The 14,011-nt window shown below is 35.7% G+C and overlaps 1 non-coding gene across 1 annotated transcript; it reads left to right on the top strand.

Annotated features, from left to right (window-relative positions):
- Positions 1-12,729: 12,729 nt before the first annotated feature.
- LOC128284872 (small nucleolar RNA R71) lies at positions 12,730-12,836 on the top strand. The gene has a single exon (XR_008275292.1). It is a non-coding gene; the product is annotated as a small nucleolar RNA R71 (small nucleolar RNA).
- Positions 12,837-14,011: the final 1,175 nt, after the last annotated feature.

The following is a 14,011-nucleotide window of genomic DNA, read 5'->3' as shown; positions in this document are numbered from 1 at the left end:
GATCAAAAAAGTTTGAAGTATTTAATGAATCAAAAGGATTTGAATCTGCGACAGTGAAGATGGCTTGAATTATTGATGGATTATGAGCTAATGATTGATTATCATCCGGGAAAAGCAAATGTAGTTGCTGATGCCATGAGCAGGAAATCTCATTTTACTTTGAGAGCCATGAATATGGGGTTAGCATTGTCTAGTGATGGGTCAATCTTAGCAGAGATGAGGGCTAAACCGTTATTTCTCCACCTGATTTGTGATGCTCAAAAGAACGATAGTGAGTTGCTCTAGTTAAAGAAACCGAAGAGAAAGTAAAAGTAATTCGTGATTGCTTGAAAGCTGCTTCAGATCGACAAAAGTCATATGCAAATTTAAAAAGAAAAGAGATTCCATTTTAGATGGGTGATAGAGTGTTCTTGAAGGTGTCACCATGGAAGAAGATTCTGAGATTTAGCCGAAAAGGCAAGTTGAGTCTGCGTTTTATTGGGCCGTACAAGATTATTGAGAGGATTGGACTAGTGGTATATCGGTTGGCATTACTGGCAGAATTAGAAAGAATTCATAACGTGTTTCATGTATCAATGTTGCGACGTTATCATTCTGATCCTTCACATGTGATTTCTCCAACAGAAATTGAGATTCGATCGAACTTGACCTATGATGAGGAACCGATTAAGATTTTGGCTTGAGAAGTAAAATAGTTGAGAAACAAAAGTATAGCTTTAGTGAAAGTGTTATAGCAAAGACATGGAGTAGAAGAAGCTACGTGGGAACCGGAGGAAGCCATCAGAAAACAGTACCCAAACCTTTTTACCGGTAAGATTTTCAGGGACGAAAATCCCTAAAGGGGAGAAAGTTGTAACAGCCCGATTTAGGTCCAAAACGGAATAGTGGTTTTGAAACCACGAATCTGAGCTTAAAAAAAACTTATTTTGATTAAGTTTTAGTGTTTATATTATGATTTCATAATCGTGTGAAAATTTCGTTGCGAAATTTTATCGATTGGGTGTTTAATTTGACGTTTAGGACTAAATTGAAATAGGTGAAAAATGTGTGTGTTCTTGATCATAAAGTACTTGATTGAAATGGGGGTTTTAAGTAGAGGTCCTTAAATGGAAATTAGACCATTATGCTTTATATGGACAAAAAATTGGACATGGATGGAATTTTTAGAAAGTTTAGTAGTAAGGGCATTTTGGTTATTTGCATAATAAATGAAATAAAATTGGAAAAATAACACAACAATGTGTTCATCTTCATTTAGCTTGGCCGAAACTTGCATGTTCTCCATAGCTAGGGTTTGTTTCAAGCTTTCAAGCTCAATAGTAAGTGCATTCAAGCCCTGTTTTTAATGTTCTTTACATTTTTGAACTCCTCGTAGTTCGGTTTACTATTTCTACCATTATTTTGAGTTAGGGTTTAAGTTTAAAAATTTACCCATGAATGATATGCATGTATTTTGATGTTTTATGGTAGAATATGAATGTTTGAGGTTAGGAGAATGATCTTTTGTAAGCGATTTTTAGCGAAAACGAGCAAAACAGTATAATTGGTAAAAATACCTAATGCTCATAAGTGCATGTTAGAGTGAGAATTTGATGTTGTCATAGAAGAGAAAAATGATCAGCATGTCATAAAACATAAGAATAAGGGCTGAAATTAAATTTCCGAGCCTAGGGGTAAAATCATAACTTTGTAAAAGTTAGGGGCAAAAATGTAATTTTTCCATAATGTGCTTTTTGGATTGAAATAAATAGTATGAGTATTAAATGAGCTAAATGTGTTGTTATAGATCAAGAAAGACGTGGAATCGACCTCGAAGGGGGAAGGAAAAGGTTTTAGACTAAATTGAAAATTTCCATATTTTGTACCGAGGTAAGTTTGTATGTAAATAATACATTAACTTCATTTATATTTTTATATTTCAGCCTATTATATATATTTTAGCTGATTTTGAAGCATTAATCGACTATTGGAAGAATGGAAATAAGTAATAGAGAAAAATCCAGTTGAACATTGGAAAGATTGAATAATATAGATGGAGCGTAGCTAGGTCACATGTATGGTCTTTGAGTGTACATCATGTGTACAAGAGAGCTACGAGATACTATGTAGTAGCTAGGTCACATGTGTGATACGGGATGTATCCCATGTTGGCAAGAGAGCTACGAGAGAGATAAATGTAGCTAGGTCGCATGTGTGATTCCAAGTGAAGGACACCATGTAGACAAGAGAGCTATGAGATAAATTGGCTAGGTCACATGGGTGGTACTAAGTGTTCACCATGTGTACAAGAGAGCCAAATTATATGAAATATGATGGTGGGGCTGTGTGCTGAAACCATCAAGTATCGAGGATTGATCCGAATTGTTCAACGGGATGGTTTTAATATGACATTGTAATCATGGACCTATACTTGTGATGTATGAAATGTCGTGAAAATGAATTGTGATATGCATGTTAAAATAAGGTTAATACAAAGAAAGTGTGAAAGAGTGAATTAGCAATAATACTGTTTTGGACAGTCACAGTGACGTGAATTTGAAAAATCATAAAAAATAGTAGGAACTTAATTAGAGGCTTAATGAGATATTAAATTAAATATTAATGAGTCTATTCCCATGTAAAATAAATATAGCAAGTAAAGGAACTCTATATTTTGAGATATTTATATTTGTGTGTGAGTCACTCAGAATGACTATGTGATCCCTTGTTCTAACTTTGAAAAATCAGTAAAAATTGTACAAAGCAAATTAAGAAATATAGTTTATATGTCTAGATTACTTATTGAGTCTAGTTTTAAATGAAATAGATTTCATGGATATTTGAAATTTGCACTGGGAGAAATTCAATTCTTAGTGAATAGAGGTCCGATCAGTCGAGCTGTATAACAGGGGAAATTTTAACTAATAAATTGTACTAATTGGCTAGACCCAAAATTCTACAAAAATTTTAGTAAGAAGTGATATGAGTCTAACTTCAGGAAAATTTTACGGATTTCAATTTCTAGTTTTGTAACTCGAGTTATGATTTATTTTAATGAATATGACGTAGGGGAGACAACTTGACCAAAGTGGAGTAAATAGTAAAATTAAAAAGTAGATACACTTGAGTTATTGTGTAAACATATTAAATTCTTTATTCATTATTTATATACTTGCTTACTAAGCTATAAGCTTACATTCTTTTCTCTCTTTTGTCTTCTAGTGTCATCCAAATTGCACAGAGTCAAGGATCGTTGAAGATCCGCCTACACTATCAATACTTTTGGGTATTTGAACTGAACATTTTGGATTATGGCATGTATAGTAGACTTAGTTATTTTGTTACGTGTCATAATTGTCTAGGTTTAAAATATTAATTATAGTATCTGACCGATTATTTTCTACGAAGCCTTTGAAATTAGCTAGTATGGTTAAAGGCATATGTTATAATGACTCATGATCTAATTGCACGCCATATTTTTGTCTCGATTTTATTAAATAGTATGTACTATGATTTGTTAATACCTCGTACCCTGTTCCGGCGACGGATACGGGTAAGGGGTGTTACATTTATTGGTATCAGAGCCAGGTTTATTCGGTTCCCGGACTAATAAAGTGTGTGTAAAAGTCTAGCTATACATGTCATAAATATACTGTGATAGTGTGATGACTCCTGATTATTCTAAGCTGTGATTTGTTTTAATATAGTAATGGATCCTGAAGGAATTGCGGCTGATGATGCTGCTTGTAATGCGCCGGCTACCGCACAAGGGACCGCGCCTATAGAAATTAGACCTGAGACATTGAGACAGGGCGATAAGGCTCGGGATGCCTTTCTCTAAATGATCAGCATGTCATAAAACATGAGAATTTGATGTTGTCATAGAAGAGAAAAATGATCAGCATGTCATAAAACATAAGAATAAGGGCTGAAATTAAATTTCCGAGCCTAGGGGTAAAATCATAATTTTGTAAAAGTTAGGGGGCAAAAATGTAATTTATCTATAATGTGATTTTTGGATTGAAATAAATAGTATGAGTATTAAATGAGCTAAATGTGTTGTTAGAGATCAAGAAAGGCGTGGAATCGACCTCGAACGGGGGAAGGAAAAAGTTTTGGACTAAATTGCAAAATTTCCATATTTTGCACCGAGGTAAGTTTGTATGTAAATAATACATTAACTTCATTTACATTTTTATATTTCAACCTATTATATATATTTTAGCTGATTTTGAAGCACAAATTAACTATTGGAAGAATGGAAATAAGTAATAGAGAGAAAAATTCCGGTTGAACATTCGGAAAGATTGAATAATATAGATGGAGGAGAGCTAGGTCACATGTATGGTGCTGAGTGCACATCATGTGTACAAGAGAGCTACGAGATACTATGTAGTAGCTAGGTCACATGTGTGATACGAGATGTATCCCATGTAGACAAGAGAGCTACGGGAGAGATAAATGTAGCTAGGTCGCATGTGTGATTCCAAGTGAAGGACACTATGTAGACAAGAGAGCTATGAGATAAATTGGCTAGGTCACATGGGTGGTACTAAGTGTTCACCATGTCTACAAGAGAGCCGAATTATATGAAATATGATGGTGGGGCTGTGTGCTGAAACAATCAAGTATCGAGGATTGATCCGAATTGTTCAACGGGATGGTTTTAAGGTGACATTGTAATCATGGACCTATACTTGTGATGTATGAAATGTGGTGAAAATGAATTGTGATATGCATGTTAAAATGAGGTTAATACAAAGAAAGTGTGAAAGAGTGAATTAGCAATAATACTGTTTTGGACAGTCACAGTGACGTGAATTTGAAAAATCATCAAAAATATTAGAAATTTAATTAGAGGCTGAATAAGATATGAAATTAAATCTTAATGAGTCTATTCCCATGTAAAAGAAACAGATCAAGTAAAGGAACTCTATATTTTGAGATATTTATATTTGTGTGTGACTCGCTCAGAATGACTATGTGATCCCTTGTTCTAACTTTGAAAAATCAGTAAAAATTGTACAAAACAAAGTAAGAAATATAGTTTATATGTATAGATTCCTTATTGAGTGTAGTTTTAAATGAAACAGATTTCATGGATATTTAAATTGCGAACTGGGAGAAATTCAATTCTTAGTGAATAGAGGTCAGATCAGTCGAGCTGTATAACGAGGGAAACTTTAACTAATAAACTGTACTAATTGGCCGGACCAAAAATTCTAGAAAAAATTTAGTAAGAAGTAATATGAGTCTAGTTTCAGGAAACGTTTATGGATTTGAATTTCTAGTTTTTTAACTCGAGTTATGATTTTTTTTAGTGAATATGACGCAGGAGAGACAGCTTGACCAAAGTGAAGTAAATAGTAAAATTAAAAAGTAGATACACTTGAGTTATTGTGTAAACATATTAAATTCTTTATTCATTATTTATATACTTGCTTACTAAGCTATAAGCTTACTTTCTTTTCTCTCTTTTGTCTTATAGTGTCGTCCAGCTTGCACAGGAGTCAAGGATCGTTGAAGATCTGCCTACACTATCAATACTTTTGGGTATTTGAACTGAACATTTTGAATTATGGCATGTATAGTAGACTTAGTTATTTTGTTACGTGTCATAATTGTCTAGGTTTAAAATATTAATTATAGTATCTGGCTGATTATTTTGTACAAAGCCTTTGAAATTGGCTAGTATGGTTAAAGGCATATGTTATAATGATTCATGATCTAATTGCACGCCATATTTTTGTCTCGGTTTTATTAAATAGTATGTACTATGATTTGTTAATACCTCGTACCCTATTCCGGAGACGGATACGATTAAGGGGTGTTACAACTTCTCTCCTTCATCGATAATGGACTTCATGGTTCAAATATAAAATCTAGAAATCCAGGCACAAAACAAAATGGGTCATTGAAAATTTTCTTAAGAGCAGTTCTCATCGAGTCATCCCTTCTTTTTTAGTATCTCTAGTAAGCTTGTTGTTACCATTGCATATGTTGTATTATGCCCATCAGCTTTGATAGCTCATCTCAAAGATCTGGGCTAGGTAGTTGAGCTCTAAACATTAAGGTTTAGTCATCAGGTTCAACTTCTGGTTCCAGTGGTTCCGCCTTATCAGGGATTTCAGTCGATTGCATTAGTTCAATCTCTGTGGAATCTTCTTCCTCTTCTTCGGGATCCTCACTTTCTTCAATTCGCTGTTGTAGAACAGAATCTCCAGCTATTCGATAGAGGTCCCAATCTGTGATTGTGCCCTAGCTATAGCCCGTCTTCTTCTTTAGGTTTGCAGGAATGTTAGCTTTCAAGCACAAAATTGTTATCGTAAAGGGAAAGTAGGCTGGGCCAGAACGTCTCACGGCACAATTTCGCATCTCTCTCAGGATGATTTTTCCCACAACAATGGTCTTTCCAGTTAAGATTGAGTATAATAAGACTATTCGTTCTAATGAAATTGTAGTCACATGTGAGCTAGGCATAAGGCTGAAATGGATGAAATAGAACCATACCTTTGTGAGTGGTGTCAGATATTCTCCTCGGCAAGTGTGGATTCCTTGCTTTGACACAATCCACTTAGAACCTTGATTCCACGAACTAGAACTTCTGTCAACTCACTTGAGGTTAATTCGAATAGAATTCGCGAACTAGTTCCTCATCCACCCTAGGTCTCTTCTCACAAAACAGCTGTCAATTGAGGGTTCCAGTAACTTGACGAATACGTGCCATAAAATATTTGCAGTTGCTCTCTTTCAATGTAAAGCCTTTCTCTGGATGCATCTGTTGATTTTTGAAGATACTCTTGTATCTTGCTTTGGCTTCTTTAGAATGGAACTTGTTTTGTGTTTCATCAATTTGGGCGCAGGAATGAGTTCTCTTGCGAGGCATGATTAACCACCTTTTTTGTAAAAATTAAAAACTCCTAAAGAAAATAATTATCAAACAAAACGTCAATTTAGGGTAGGTTGGAGGGTTTATCGGCTAAAAATAGGGTGTTGGTGGTGTTAGTGTGCAACTCATGTACATAATGCAAGCAGCAAGATAGCGTGAGTTGGGAGCAAGCAAGAAGACGCTGAAGGCTAGGGTGGATGTGTGAGCAAAGATGCGATCGTAGTGGTCGCAACACCAAGTAGGAAATAGCTTGGGCACGCGCGAGCTAAGGATGGAGAGAGCGCGAGGTGCACGGATCCTTGCAAGCAGGCCTGTCGAGTGGTGCCAAGCAGCGATTCTTTGGGCGACGGAGGAAGCAGTGTCTGTTGGGTGAGTCTTGGCCTTGGGTACTATTATGGCAAGGGGTTTGCGACACTTAGGGGTTTGGTGCTTTGGGATTTTGAGTGATGAATAATGAAGAATATGGTATTTATAATGAATGGAATAGGACTTAAAGTAGAATTCTTAGAACAATTAAATTATTATAAGTTCTAATCCTAAATAAAGTTAACAACAATTAATAATTAATAAAATAGATATTAAATTATTAATGCTATTAATTTATTTAAAAATAAAATAAACTAATCCTAATTTATATAAAGTTGATAATAATTAATATATATTATAATGGATATAATTATATATTAATAATTATCATCTTTTTATTAAACTAAAACATTTATTCTAGAAGCCTTTTGAAAATATTTACAAAAGAGGTATCTAATTTTTATTATTTACAAAAGAGCAACCAAATTTTAAAATTAGTTCAATTAAGTCCCAAGACTTAATAAAAATTTGAAATTGAGTTGCAATTTAAAACTTGGACAAAAATTGATCCTTTTATTTGTAAAACCAAAAATTTTATTTTCAATTTAGGGAATAATTTCTCAGAAAATTATGTTAAAATCAATTCCTAGGAAAGATTGGAAGGGTCACAAGTGGTATCGCTTAAGTTCCAATCTCCTAGACAGAATTTATTTAAACATACTAATCCCAAAAATATACCCTAAATCATTTATTAAAGAGGAAATAAGAAAATTCAAACATCTGATAAAATGAACGAAATTTATTCCATTCAGTCTTATCTTCCAAATAATGTTTTAGACGCTAAGCATTAACTTGAAAATTACCTCCCTTACCTTGGTGTTCAACAACTCCGTACAGATAGACGCGATAATCGTAAATGGACTGGATCAATGTGATTTTAGTTTACCTGGAAAGAACCTTAATCTGGAATTAAATAACAAAACTTGCTGACCCGCTTTAAATTCTCGAACTCGAAGGTGCTTGTCATGCGATTTCTTGAGTCTCTCATTGAGTAATTTGGCATTTTCGTACGAGAACATTCAAAATTCCTCTAGCTCATTGAGTTGGAGCATCTGTTTCTCCTTAACAAGCTTTAGATCCAAGTTGAGTTGTCATAGGGCCCAGTAAGCTTTGTGCTCTAACTCTAGGGGTAGATGACAGGCTTTCCCAAATACCAACTTGTAGGGTGACATCCCTAAGGGTGTCTTGTATCCTGTTCTGTAAGCCCGTAAAGCATCATCCAATCTTTTGGACAAATCTCATCGGTTCGGGTAAACTACCTTCTCAAGTATGCCTTTGATCTCTTTGTTCACTAGTTCAGCTTGCTCATTCATCTGCGGACGGTAAGCTGTAGCGACCTTGTGTTTCACTCCATGTTTATCTAACCATTTCAACCACTTGTTCACAAAATGGGACCCTTCATCGCTGATAATAGCTCTTGGAGTTCCAAACCTTGTGAACACGTGTTTCTACAATAACTTAATTACAACCTTAGCATCATTTGTAGGATAATCTTCAGCCTCGACCCACTTAGACACATAGTCTACTGCTACTAATATGTACTTGTGACCAAAAGACGACGAAAAAGGACCAAGAAAATCAATGCCCCATATATCGAACAATTATACCTCAATGATATTTGTTTGAGGCATCTCATTTCTGTTGGTGACATTTCCAACCCTTTGACATTGATCACAACTCTTTACGTAAGCATATGCGTCCTTGAACAGTGTTGGCCAAAAGAATCTGGCTTGCAATACTTTGTCGTAGTACGAGTACCTCCAAAGTGTCCCCCACTTGGAGCTGAGTGACAATGGTATAGAATCTTTTGTATTTCATCTTCTGCCACACACCTCCTGATCATTTGATCTTCACACTTTTTAAACAAATATGGCTCTTCCCAAAAATAGTACTTCACATCATGAAGAAACTTTTTCCTTTGATGATATGTCTTATCAATCAGCATCAAACCACAAGCTAAATAGTTAGCAATATCAGTAAACCAAAGGGTATTATGGACATGATTTACCTTTAGTATGTGTTCATCCGAAAATGTCTCTCGAATTGGTATAAGAGGAGAGTTCCTTCTTGTAGCTCGAATCTGAACAAGTGATCTGCTACTTGATTTTCCACTCCCTTTTGATCCTAAATTTCTAGATCGAACTCTTGAAGTAGAAGTATCCATCGAATCAACCATGGCTTAGCGTCTTTCTTAGAAAGTAAGTACTTAATTGCCGAGTGATCCGTATAGACAGTCACTTTGATACCTACAAGATAAGAGCGAAAATTGTCAAAAGCAAACACAATAGCAAGTAACTCTTTTTCTGTTACCGTATAATTCAGTTGAGCTCTTATTAGAATTCGACTTGGGTAGTAGGTGGGATGAAAAACTTTGTTCCTTTGCTAGCCCATGATAGCTCCTATCGCAAAGTGACTTGCGTCACACTTCAATTCGAAGGGAAAATCCTAGACTGGTGTGAGGATTATGGGTGCCGAAACTAACCGACTCTTCAAATCTTTGAAAGCCTTTAAGCATTCCTCATCAAACTTGAACGTCGAGACCTTCTCCAATAATTTGCATAAGGGTTTAGGAATTTTGGAGAAGTCCTTGATAAATCTTCGATAGAAACCGGCGTGGCCAAAAAAGCTCCTAACACCCTTTATAGATGTTGGAGGTGGGAGTTTCTCAATAACATCTATCTTTGCTTTATCAACCTCTATTCCATGTCTTGTTATCCGATGCCCTAGAACAATCCCTTCTTGTACCATGAAATGACACTTTTCCCAGTTGAGTACTAGGTTAGTTTCTTCACTTCACCTTAGTATCTTCGCTAGATTGGCTAAGCAATCGTCATAAGTATATCCAAATACTGAAAAATCATCCATAAAATCTTTCAAATATTTCTCAACCATATTAGTAAAAATAGACATCATACATCTTTGAAATGTAGTAGGTACATTACATAAACCAAATGGCATGCGTCTAAATGCAAATGTACCGTACGGGCAGGTGAATGTAGTCTTGTATTGATCTTCTAGTTCTACTGTAACCTGATTATATGCCGAGTATCCATCTAGAAAATAGTAGCAGTCTTGCCCTATGCCTATCCAGCATCTGGTCCAAAAATGGCAAAGGAAAGTGATCTTTGCTAGTCGCCTTGTTCAGCTTCTGGTAGTCGATGTAAATTCTCCATCCCGTAACCATTCTAGTTGGTATCAACTCGTTATTCTCATGTTCAATGACTTTGATACCTCATTTCTTTCTACGTACTAGATTGGACTTACCCATGAGCTATCTGAGATGGGGTAAATTATACCCACATCTAACCACTTAATGATTTCTTTCTTTACTACATCCTTCATCATGGGGTTGAGTCTTCGTTGTCCATCAATCGTCCCTTTTTTGCCATCCTCAAGGATAATCTTGTGCATGCATACAGATGGACTAATGCCACAAATATCAGCATGGTCCATCCAATAGCCTTCTTGAATTGTTTCAACACCAGGATGAGTTTCTCTTCTTGCTCACTAATTAATTCTGCTGAAACAATCACAAGCAGAGTAGAAGCATTACCTAAATAAACATATTTGAAATGTGAAGGTAGTACATTGAGTTCTAATTTAGGTGGCTTTTTGATTGATGCTTTTGGTTGGGCATAATCCCTTTTCTCTAATTCCAAAGATTCAAAACGGGATTGCGGATTAAATCCCTTTTGATTAGCTTCTAACAACGCTAAGTATTCATCCTCTTATTCATCATTCAGAGGATCTGATGTCAAAATTTGTTCCAACAGATCCTCAACGTAGTTGAGCTCTTTCTTCACTACTAAATGCCCTAAATCAGACACTGCAGAACAATCATCAATTGTGTCAGGAAACCGCATAGACTTAAAAACGTTAAATGTTACCTGATCATCCTGAATGCGTATAGTAAGCTTTCCCTTCTGCACATCAATAAGGGTCCTTCCGATTGCTAAAAATGCTCTTCCTAAGATAATTGGCACTTCTTTGTCTCCTTCAAAGCCTAGGGTAAGAAAATTAGCAGGAAAGATGAATTTATCTACACGTACCAGTACATTATCAATTTTTCCTTCTAGATGTGCTAAAGATCGATCTACTAATTGAAGTGTAACCATAGTACGTCTAACTTCATCTATCCCCAACTTCCTAAATATTGACATAGGCATCAAGTTAATACTCGCACCTAACTCACATAATGCCTTACCACAATATGTTGCTCCAATGTTGCAGAGTATGGCAAAACATCAAGGATTCTTCAACTTTGGGGGTAATTTGTCTTGAAGATAGGCACTGCATTCCTTAATCAGAGCTATCGTCTCAAATTCTCCAAGTCTTCATTTTTTGGATAGGATATCCTTCATGAATTTGACGTAGTTCAGCATTTGCTCAAGTGTTTCAACCAACGGGATGTTGATATGAAATTGCTTGCGTACGTTTAGGAAATTCTTGAATTGAATCTCCTGCTTCTGCTGTTGGAGTCTTTGAAGGTAGGGTGGTGGTGGTTTCTTTACTGGAACTAGTTGATTCGTCTTCTATGGCAATTCTACATGTAACAGAGTTGTTAGTTGATCAGAATTAGCTGGTTCTAAAATTTCTTTGTTAAGTTTTACAGATTCTGGTTCTTGTGAAACTAGAATTTCAACACTCGGTTGAACTTCTTCTGAATCTTGATCGTCAGCTTGCTCCTTTTCAGCTTCGATGGTGTTGGGCTCTATTGTCTTTCCACTCCTCAATGTCAACGCTTTGCAATGCTCCTTCCCTAGATTCCTTGGATTCTACGTATCACTAGGAAAAGCACCTGGTGGTCGGTTCTTGAGTTCAGTGGCAAGTTGGCCCACTTGATTCTCCAAATTCCTTAAAGTGGCATCATTTTTTGCCATGTATGTCTTTAATAAACTCTCTAAGCTATTGGATGATTCAGCCTGAGCTAGTTTCTGAACTTGTTAGGGAAAACTAGGCGGCTAGGTTGGTCTAGGTTGGACATAAGTGTTACTGGTTCCAGCCCTTTGGTTACTCTAGGAAAAATTAGGGTGATTTCGCCATGATAGGTTATAAAAATTAGATTGCAGTCCTTGCCTTCCTCGATTTTGGTTCTAGTTACCTATATAGTAAATGGATTCTTGGTTTGATGGATATTCTTAAAACAAATGTCCTTCCCCACAGTAAACACAGGCTATATTTTCAAATTGGTTAGGCAGTTGTGCTGCAAAACGATTAGACCCATTTGTAGTAAGATTTTTTAAAATTGAGGATATTGATGATACCTGATATACAAGTGAAGTAAGAGCGTCTACTTCATGTATTCTGGCGACTCGTTTTCCTGAGCTACTCGATTGGTTGGCCACTGGCAGTTGTTGCTAACAATCCTCTCAATGATTTCATAAGCCTCATTATAAGACTTAGAAAGGAGAGCACCATTAGCAGAAGCGTCCACTACCATCCTCTTGTGAGCATTGAGACCATTATAAAATGTCTCAAGTTGGATGCAATGTGGGATTCCATGATGAGGGCACTTTCATAGTAACTCTTTCTATCTTTCCGATGCCTAATACAAGGACTCATCATCCATTTGTTGGAAAGTAGTGATCTCGTTCCTCAACTTAGCATTCTTGCTAGGCGGGAAACACTTCACAAGGAATCTTTCTACTAACTTTTGCAATGTGGAAATTGAGTTTGGTGGCAATAAGTTCAACCAGGCTCGAGTTCTGTCCCTCAGTGAATATGGGAATAGCTTCAATCGTAATGCATCTTCAGGTACTCCGCTAACTTGTAAGAATCGTTTACCTCCATAAATAGTCTTAAGTGTAGGTGAGGATCTTTGGTAGGCATTCCACTAAATTGGCCCACTGTCTGAAGAATCTGGAACATGACTAGCTTCAGCTATTGTGCCTCAATTTCGGGTCTCCTAATACCCGGATTAAGATCATTAAATACTGGCATGGCATACTGTCGTAAAGCTCTATCCTTATCATCAGTAATAAGGTAGGATTTTGAGCAGGGTCTGCTCCATTTCCTTGGACCGGATTTTCAAAGTTCATCTCTTCGGTCTTTCTCTGATTTACTTGTCTTCTTCGCTCTCGAAAAGTTTGTTCTATCACAAGGTCTATAGGGAGTAGGTCAATAATTTGGTCAATACTCATAAACACCTGAAATGATCATAGAAAAATTAATTAAGTTAAGAATTAAACAAAAAAATAAACCAAAATGTAAACTAAAAAATTCACAAATAACTTTTTAAAACAGTCCCTGGCGACAGCGCCAAAAACTTGGAACGAAGGAAATGTGCAAGTGTACACAATCGCAACAAGTAATAAAGTGACAAGTAAACGTCAAGTTATTGTACGCACAAGGACTGTGAAATGGATTATTTATGAATGCAATTTAAAACACTTTGGTGAAGAAAAATATTTTGTTTTGAAAAGGGTGATTAAGAAAAATAAGATTTTAAGCTAAATAAAAATAAAAGTTCTAATGCACGATTTCAAAATATGATTTAATCAAGATGACATAATTGTTTTAATTTAATTACATTTCTTTAACTTAGAATTATTAAGCTCATGCTTATGCTATTATGAATAAATTCACGGCAACTCGGTAATTTGCTAACTTATGAACATACTCACTTACACAAATCCATTCATCTCTTAACATATCCCTAGGTTAATTCAAACGATTAAACATATTTTAATAAGCAAACATGTTATGGCACATACATACTCATTAAATTGAACTAATCTCTTGCATATCCCTATGTCAATTCAAACGATTAATTAAAAT

This window comes from Gossypium arboreum, chromosome 11, assembly GCF_025698485.1.
Source record: "Gossypium arboreum isolate Shixiya-1 chromosome 11, ASM2569848v2, whole genome shotgun sequence".
Taxonomy (NCBI): domain Eukaryota; kingdom Viridiplantae; phylum Streptophyta; class Magnoliopsida; order Malvales; family Malvaceae; genus Gossypium; species Gossypium arboreum.
The sequence above is the reverse complement of the archived record's forward strand: the minus strand, read 5'-3'. Positions and strand labels throughout refer to the sequence as shown.